The 9002-nt window shown below is 45.0% G+C and overlaps 1 protein-coding gene and 1 non-coding gene across 5 annotated transcripts in view; both read right to left on the bottom strand.

Moving 5' to 3' along the window:
• DNAJC5 (DnaJ heat shock protein family (Hsp40) member C5) overlaps window positions 1–6228 on the bottom strand; it is a 53422-nt gene extending 47194 nt beyond the window's left edge. For 3 of the 4 annotated variants that reach the window (XM_019510062.1, XM_019510060.1, XM_019510063.1), the window contains exon 1: window positions 6170–6228. The gene's annotated coding sequence lies outside the window, so the exon portion shown is untranslated. Of the gene's footprint in view, window positions 1–3431; window positions 3495–6169 lie in introns of those variants that run through there. The other variant, XM_019510061.1, reaches the window with a different exon arrangement.
• Window positions 6229–6462: 234 nt separating this feature from the next.
• Window positions 6463–6534, bottom strand: TRNAE-CUC. Its single transcript has one exon. It is a non-coding gene; the product is annotated as a tRNA-Glu (tRNA).
• Between the last annotated feature and the right edge of the window lie 2468 nt (window positions 6535–9002).

Raw genomic sequence — 9002 nt, 5'->3', positions numbered from 1 at the left:
ATTACAATTTTTTAGTGTGGTTAAATCTAGTTTTTTTTTTTAGTCATGCAGGCAGGGAGATTTTCTTAAAGTTTACAGAGTCAGGCTATCGGAAGGAGACATGGAAGGCGAATCTAACACTGACTGCAAGAGTTGCTTATAGGTTTTCATTGGAAAGAACACTTAGTTGTTTGCTGCCCCTTGAACTCTCAGAGATGAAGCTGACAGCCATTCCCTAATTCACTATTGGAGCAAGATCTCCTGCGTTCTGTTTGTTTGCTGGCGACTTTGCTCACATGTTACATCAGAAATGAGAACCAAGAGTGTTTATATGATTACTCCAAGACTATGGAGAACTTAAAAAAAAAAGACTGAACATACCTGGAAATCTCTTGACATGCTTCTTTTCTAGCTCTGCAAAGTCTGCTTTAACTCTACACAGCATTTTAAGTAGCACTGGTTGTGATTTTTAAATTATAAGCATCTCTTTTGGGTCTGTTAAGTCATAGGAGCATGGATTTCCTGTACCTAGCATATTCCTAGATATATATTCTTCTTCTGACTACCCTGGGCAATTTTTGCATGTAAGCATTTTTCTCTGCAAACAGCTGATTCCATGTAAAAAACAATACAAGTCAATATACACAGATATATATCTATATAGCTCTATATATCTAGATCTAGATATTAGACAGCAGTTAATCCCCAATTCTTTATTCCATTAACAACAGATTGGGAAGAAAAATTCTCTTGATGACTGCCCATCTAGGAAAAAACACAGACATTTTACATATTATAAACTAAACCAGTAGCTTAAAAAATTTAAAATATTTCAGAGCCAAATGAAAAACTGTTACAAGACATCACTGGCACAGTAAAAGAATATGCAGTTAGGACAGAAAATAATGGCATTTTACTCCGTCTTTAAATGAAAAATGTAGCGTTCAGGTAATGTTTTGTTGCAGATGTTTTTCATTTTTGACTATACTTGCAACAACAAACAAAACTAAGACCACTGCTGTCTTCCAGTGACAATACAAAGAAGTCAACAATATCCTCCCAATATATTTATACCAACAAACTGTAAACATCATAATGCTCCTGTTTTCTAGGTATTTTCCAAAAGAGATGTAACATACATTTCTGAATATCCACCCTTACTTGATATCAGAACCTTACTCAACTTCATCCATAAGCACTTAGAGTTTGTAGTGGTAAGACAACATGAAAGCAAAAGTAGGATAGTTTCACATTTCAAAAGCACTTTGAGGGAACATGGCTTTCTTTAATACACAGAAAAATGCTATAACCTGCTTACTTAGAACAAAAGGACTGGAACCAAACTATTTATGCAGCTCCATCATCCAGCAGAGATGCGCTGTAACGGACCAACACAGGGAGCAGCAGCTAGCTTTTCCACGTGAAGCTTAAGCAACGGAAACACTCAACATGCAGAGGTCCAGACCAAAGCCCTTCTGTGGGGATTCTGTTTCTTTGCGTGTTTGTTTTTCTACTAATTTCTCTTCATTCTGGGAAAGTATAAGCTGCATGTTTTCAAAGCTAAAATCCACCTAATATCTGAGAGTCAAACTTAAGACCCAACTGTTCACCCTGAGACTTCATCTAAAACACTGGTTCCACCCAGAAGTCGAGGCAAATAAGTGAGTCAAGTAATACTTACAGATGTCTATTCTTTTTGTGTTGCCATCTTGGGTAAACTGGCAACACAGTGCATCTCATCAGCAAGTAAGGAATTATTGATTTGATAAATGAGAACCCCTAGACTGCAGAATATTTAAATTTTCCTCTAGCAATGTCTCAACCTAAGAAATAATTAGTGGGACACCAATGAACTTCTGAAGAAAGGTTACCCATTCTTGTTAAGAAATTACTTTCATTAAAAATGGAAGGAGGAAAACTTTTTCAATTTAAGATTTTTGCTTGATCACGACGTGTTTGTGTTTCTATTTTCAACCAAAAGGAGAGAGAGAACACTTACAATGCTAGGAAAGTCATTGGTAGTCACAAAAAATAACAGGATGCAGATAAAGTATCTGTAATTGAACTAGTTTTGGAGTTGGCACTGACAGCTTATTAAAAATCATAAACCTCAGTATATTAGTCAAGCTGTTCTTCAGTATTACAAAATGACTAGTTACATAAACTAGAAAACACTTTTAGAATTTACAGAATTGCTAAAAAACCCGTAACTACAGTCAGGGGAAATTGAACTGAATGATCAGGAACTGAACTGCCATCTAGGACAGATTCCAACAAAGGACAGGACTAGGCAGGACTGCACTGGCTACCAGTTACCATGAATTTTCTTTAAGCAACTCACATGTTGAAAGTTGGAAGCACCTATTTTATCCAGGGTCGACATTAAAGTTTCCAGAACACATTTACCACCTATTCTGCATACCAAGTATTTAACTTACCAGAAAACTGATTTGTGATGGGACATTGGGATTTCTACCATGCTGGCATCACAGATGTTTCAGCATTACTATAGAAGCCAGAAGAGTTCATAAAAGCTCATGTTAAACTAGCATTTATTTTTGGTAAGTGCACTTAGCAGTAACTGAAAGGAAAACCCACCACCATAGGAACTCTGAACATTCATCACAACAGCCTTCTTCCCTGAAATTTGAGAGAGAATCTTATTCATTGATAGTGACATGAGAAAACAGAACATTTCTCTTTAAAAAAATCTAAGTTTTACCTGTTCTGAACCCAGAAATTTTCTACATCTCACCAGACCACGGCTCTTAGAAGAGAATTTTGTCAGCCAATACAGGTGGCCAGACAAGAACAAAAGAACTACTTAGACAGGACAACCAAGAACTATGCCATACTAGTTCTCATGATTCGCGTTAATGGTTAAAGACATTGCCACTTTTGAGAGTAAGGAAAGCATTTTTCCACCAGAAAGGAAGGGAAGGAAAGATGTATGCTGCCTTCCTCTTTAGTACCCAGCAAGTTCTTATTCCTTCATCAATGTTTTACTAATGTGACCAACCTGCTTACAACACAGGTGAATGTAGACATACTTTCTTTGCCTATGGGAGATGAGTAATTGGTGAATCATAGTCCTTCACGTCTTCTGTTTACAAATTTGGGGTGAGAAAATAATACCCTGACAACGAGAGTATCCAGCCCATTTTTTTAAATCTCCAGTCCTCAGTCCAGCCGAGATGGAGTATAAGGGCGAGAGAAAAGCAGCTGGTCCCTTTTCCTGCTACTGCTCACTCATCTACCCAGCTAGCTGCAGAGAAGGCAAGAGGCCACGGAGAAAGGAGGCCATCAGTGGAGAGTCAAGAGAAGAAACGCAGGCCTCCTTTGATTATGCCATGCTGGACAGCTCCCAGAAGAGTACTGATGATTAGTACAGGAGGGGGCCCTAAGCTTCAGCACTGCCACAGGCAGAATCCTTTGGTCTTATCAGAATTTACCTGCAAGTTCATCTCAGAAATACAACAGTGGTGCAGATGTGCACAGGAAACATCATGTGAGGCCTAAAATTAAAAAAAAAAAGCTGAATGGAAGCCTATTTATTAGCATTTTTTTAAGTAATTTGAATCTCTGGATACTTAAACTATCATTCTGAAGTTAGGTTACATGCACACAATTAACTGAACACCCTTCTTAATACAGAGCCCAACCCAATACACATAAAACACAGCAGCATGCTTACTTCTACCCCACTCAGTAGCCTTCTTCCTCCCCAAGTGGTCAAAATCAAACAAGATTTACAGGGTACTCAGTGTATCGGCCTAAGTGAAAATGCATTTTCACTTAATTACTCAAAGAACCTTGTCTGCCTTATTCACTTAGCACACAAACCAGTCCCAAGCTGTTATCTACTGCTTACAACCTAACAACCTCCTCTTATCTGCACATCAGTAAGCATATAAACCACTTGCAATGAAAATCATCCTTCAAGCCCACTGTCTACTGCCTAACCCAACTGTGCTCAGTTTAATTGAACAAATTTGTGAAACCAAATAGAAGCATTTGATTTCATGGCTTCTAAACCAGCCCTGACATGACTTGGTCCAGTCCACTCAATTTCTAGCCCTCTGACACAAGGCGAGGAGTCTTACTGAGGTGCAAAATCATCATGTAGGCAGTCCCTACAGTAAATGTGCACTGTTTACACTGGAGGTTGGTCAAATTCATAGTCCAGGCAGCTGGATAGCCTTTTCTTTCAATCCCCAAGTACCTTGTACTTTTCTTACCCCTATAAAAATTGAGCTAATAATAATAGCCATCTTCATCATCATCTTTCAGCAACATAAACCCTGACAGCTCTTAACAGCTTGGCCATTTTGAACTTAAAGGAAGTTTTCTTCACCATTTCCATTTCTAAATTAGGCTCATTCTCCCAGAGAAGCCTCCATGACATTTAAACTGATCAAAGCTAGAACCATTCACAAATTTTGCTTTTAACCTAATATAAGTTAAAAAAATAAGCTGAGCCTTGAATGTTAATACTGACTGCCAAACTACCCTGACATTCACAGAAAATATCTTTAAAAAAAAAAAAAAACAGGGCATTTTTGTCAACTAGTTGAAGTTTACAAAAGAAAGGATGATCAATAAATCAAGCATCAATGACAAAGTTTTATCTGCCCAATAGTTTAAACTATGACAATTGGACTCAGCCAAGATTTTCAAGACTGAGGACTTATCATTTAGGGCCTAGAAGTCTATTTTGCAACCTGTCTGATCTCCCAAAGCATTTAGCACCCAGCACCAGCCATCTATTGATATACGGGTCCAAGAAAAAATAACATCTTGGACCATTTTTTTCCAGCTGTGATAATCATGAGTGACCACATCACTGGTGTTGAATCTCTAGCAGCTACTCTGGTATAACACACAGCCATCTCATTTACAGACTCAGTAAAAATAGCCAATTATTGCAATTAAGCTATGAAAATTAAGCCCAAAAGAAGTCCCTTGGTATTTTTCATTATGAGGGCTGCAAGACGCGCATCAATTACTCATACCATTTTCTGAAAGACTTTCAGAGCTATCATGCATTACGACATATGCCCGCAGCATGTCTCGTCTACTATTTCTCTCAGACATCTCTCGATAAAGCATATTCACTGCTACATCGCAGAGCTCGGTTGCCGCCAGATGGGTTTCACCCATACTTTAAAACTGTAACTTATGATAATCAATACAAAGCAAAGAAGGGGAGTCACAATAATGCATGCTTATCTCTGTTGACAACGCTCGAGATGCGCTCGCAGACGACATAGAACAGGGAAAGAAATCTGTTTAGCAACACTCCCATAGATAAATCCGGCTGCAGGCCTAGGACAGGGGCAGGATTTTAGCATCCCCACCTTGCTCTTTAATAGACCTCGAAGGAAACTCAACAGCTCTTAATTGGGAGGGCTTCTCCCCCCCGGCTCTTCATTAAGAGCGAGCTGCAGAGCGGCAAGGACGACTGCAGAGCCAGCGCGTGGCCCCCACATAAGTTTGGCATCCCTCTTTTCACCATAACCAGGCGAATTACGACCGCGCCCCTCCTAACAAAAGATGGATGGACGGCGACCTGGACAGCTTGCCCTTACACCTGGGCTGCTCGGTTAAAGAGAATCCATTTGGAAACTGAAACAAACGCTGCCGACGCAGAACGGACAGCCTCTGACAGCCATCTGATACACCGGAACAGAGATACTTATTTATTTATTTTTAAGAAAAACCTCTTAGCTCTGGGTTTTTTTTTTCCTAATGTGTCATGTACCCAGGGAGACGTCTCAAGTCTCGTGGCAGCCGAGCCCCAGGCCGTGGCCTAACGGCGTCTGCTTCGGCAGCAGATGAGGCCGTACAAATAAAGAAATAAATACATACGTGCGGTGGGCTCCCCTCCAGAGAAGCCCCTGTCCGAAAACGCAGCCCCCGCCGGGGAGACGCAGATGTGGGCGACGTCACGAACCCGCCCCCCTGCGCCCATCTGCACCCCCATGGGGGGGAGAGCATCCCCACACAGGGTGGGGGTAGGGCAGTGCCCCCCTTCCCCCCAGGACAGTGCCCCCTCAAAGCTGCACCCCCATTGCGGAGGTAGGGGAATGCCCTCCCAAAGCTGCACCCCTATGGGGGGAATTCCCCCCTCCCCACAAGGGGGGGAGGGCCGTGCCCCCCCCCAGAAGGAGGCCGCCATCTTGCCGCTCACCTGGGCCTGGTCCGCTCCGCCCGCTGCGCGGGGCAGCCACACCGAGCAGGGGCGGGGCTGAGGGGGGTGCGCGCGCAGCAGCCACGCCCTCTCCCCTTCCAGAGCAGCGCATGCGCACAGGGCACCCTCGAGGGCGGCGGGGGGTGGAATCCCTGGGAGGGGGGTTGCAATCGCGGTGTTAAACCCGGTGCGGTGCCGAGCACTGCAATGCAATACTGGGCAATGCAACAGCCAAGCCGCGCGCCGACCCCAAGAGGGTGAAGCTCGGCTGGAAAGAGGAAGAAAAAGGGATGTTCCCTGACCGGGAATCGAACCCGGGCCGCGGCGGTGAGAGCGCCGAATCCTAACCACTAGACCACCAGGGAGCTGCTTGTATGCTGCAGGGGAGCTGCATGTGGGGTGTGCTGCAGCGTGCACTGATCTCGCCGGATCATCGAGTTGTTCCATCCCTCCGCTGCTACAGCGCTTCCAGCGAGACTCCCTGGGAACAGCTGGCAACGGGGGGGAGGCACACAGCCATGTACTGCAAAGCAAGCGGCAGTCACTGCAACACAAGCAGTATGCCTTGCACAGCAAGTAATATGCACTGCAAAGCAAGCCGTATGCACTGCAGCACTAGCAATATGCACTGCAAAGCAAGCTGCATACCGGGGGCGGGGAGGGTCTCCCTTGCCCCACCGCTGCTTTCCTGCTGCCCCCGCTCTGTGCACCCCCCTGGGGCAGGAAGTGCACAGCGCCTCCTGCTGGCAGCAAGGTGGGAGTGCAGGAGCCCCCCTTGCAGCTCCAGGATTTGGGGTTGGTGGTGGCCTTACAGTTTCTGGGGCCCTGCGTAAGAGAGTCATTTGGGGCCCCATAGAGGCTTGATTTTGATGACCTATAAGCAAGTCGGGTATTTTTGATTTCCGTTTCACTTTGCCCTATGTATGAAACGTATTCATCAGCTGAAAAAAGAACAACGTTTTTAATGACTTCATTCCCCCCCCCCCCAAAAAATTGTTACAACATTTTGGGGCCCCCTGGTTTGTCCTCCCCTAAGGGCGCTACTGCAGCCAGGGAGCAGGCGTGGGGGCAGCAGGGCCAACCCTCCCCTGTGCTTCTGTTCCAGGTGCTCGGGGCAGCCCCAGACCTGAAAATGAATTGAAGATCCATCCTCAGAGGAGGAAAAAGCCTTCAGGAAGCAAGACAGTCCCTGCTCCCTGGTCTCTCAAGGTGGCTGGGATTGAGCCCAGAAGCACTAACAGCATCTGGCTGGGGCTGGGGCTGGGGCTGGGGCTGGGACTGGCCCTGCTTGGAGCAGGGGGTGGATTAGATGCGACCTCCTGAGGTCCCTCCCAGCCCTCGTTGTCTGTGATGCCTTGCAGAGGTTGTCCTCGCAGGCACTGTCACGTCTCTGGATTCATCAAGGTGAAGCCTTACTTTATTACCACCAGATTAAATGATTGCTGAGTTTAGAAACTTCAGTGGCACGAAGCAGCCGTTCTGCACTTGCCCCCTGTCCCCGGGGGGAACCTCTTCCCTTACATCTGACCAAAAATGATCCCAACCTTTTTGGACAGTGGAGCAAGCCTAATCTCCTACCATCACACCATTAGTCTCTGCTCTAATGGTTCAGCAGTCCACCTACACCAGCATAAAGGCAAACAGGGACCACAGGAGAGCGGCAGGCAAAGCTGTGAGCTGCCTGCCTACTTGGAACAGGCTTTTTTCCTTTACTATTTTATATAACAGAACTAGAGCTGTTCATCCCAAAACCACTCCAGCAGCTAGAGAGGTTCCTTTCTGATGAGACTCAGGCCCGTTCTCCACCAGAGCTGTGACACGTGGTGTTAAAATGTTACTGAAGCTGAAAGATAGGATTTTTTCTGTATTTTCCTTCAAATCCCCTCCCACTCCTCATAGCATTGAAGGTTCGTTCTTGGTTAAGCATCCTGCTTTTTGGCATCGTGGCATGTAGCGCATAAAGGTGAGTGCAGCTCATTTTATAACACGCTAGTTGGGCACCTTTATGAACCTCCTTTTTCCAAAATGCTGTTGGCTTTAATCACAATTATCCCAGTGTGATGCATATTTCATCTTCTCTTATAAGGAAGTGGTATTTTTCCCAGGAAAAACTGGTGCCAGCAACCTAATAGTACATCAGCCTAGCCATGAAACAAGAACCCACAGTTATATGGAAACCAATCTTTTTTCAAGGCTCTGAGTCTGGGTGTTTTCCCCAGTTTCTTAAGTGCCCTAGATTGATTGTTTTCCTTGTGCACTCTCATAGGTGCGTGCAAACTTTGACCTCCCTTTAAGCCTATGCATTTGGTAACAGGAGTCCTCCCTCCTTTGAGAAGGCAGTCCTCCTCACTCCTCCGGGATTTCATTAAGCCCCGACAGAGCTGGATTTCCACGCAGGGCCTCAGAAAGCCCCGCAGAGCCGTGTCTCTGTCCTAGTTCTCACAATCCAGGCGTTACACAGCGTCACGTACCTTCGCCCTCAAACCATTTGTCCTTTATCATCTTTGGGCTTTCTGGCATCTCTGCATTTTATGCATTAGCTCAGCCTCCTGCCCATCACATTTCTAACATGCTTTTCCCATCCAACTCCACTGACTCACCACGTTAAGAAATAAATGATGGCGAAAGGCATTTACTAATAGAGTTATTAGCGTTAATCATCTTATACGGCAGCCCGGCTATTCATTTAGTACATCAGCAGGCATCCCCCACTCTGCTGTTGGCTCAAGCATCTCCAAGCAGAGCGCAGATATTCTGTCATCTTCAAGTGCTCCCGGTGAGTGGTGCGCACACACACACACACACACACACACACACACACACACACACACAC

Source organism: Gavialis gangeticus, unplaced genomic scaffold (genome assembly GCF_001723915.1).
Source record: "Gavialis gangeticus isolate Ggan-Ray unplaced genomic scaffold, GavGan_comp1, whole genome shotgun sequence".
Taxonomy (NCBI): Eukaryota; Metazoa; Chordata; order Crocodylia; family Gavialidae; genus Gavialis; species Gavialis gangeticus.
The sequence above is the reverse complement of the archived record's forward strand: the minus strand, read 5'-3'. Positions and strand labels throughout refer to the sequence as shown.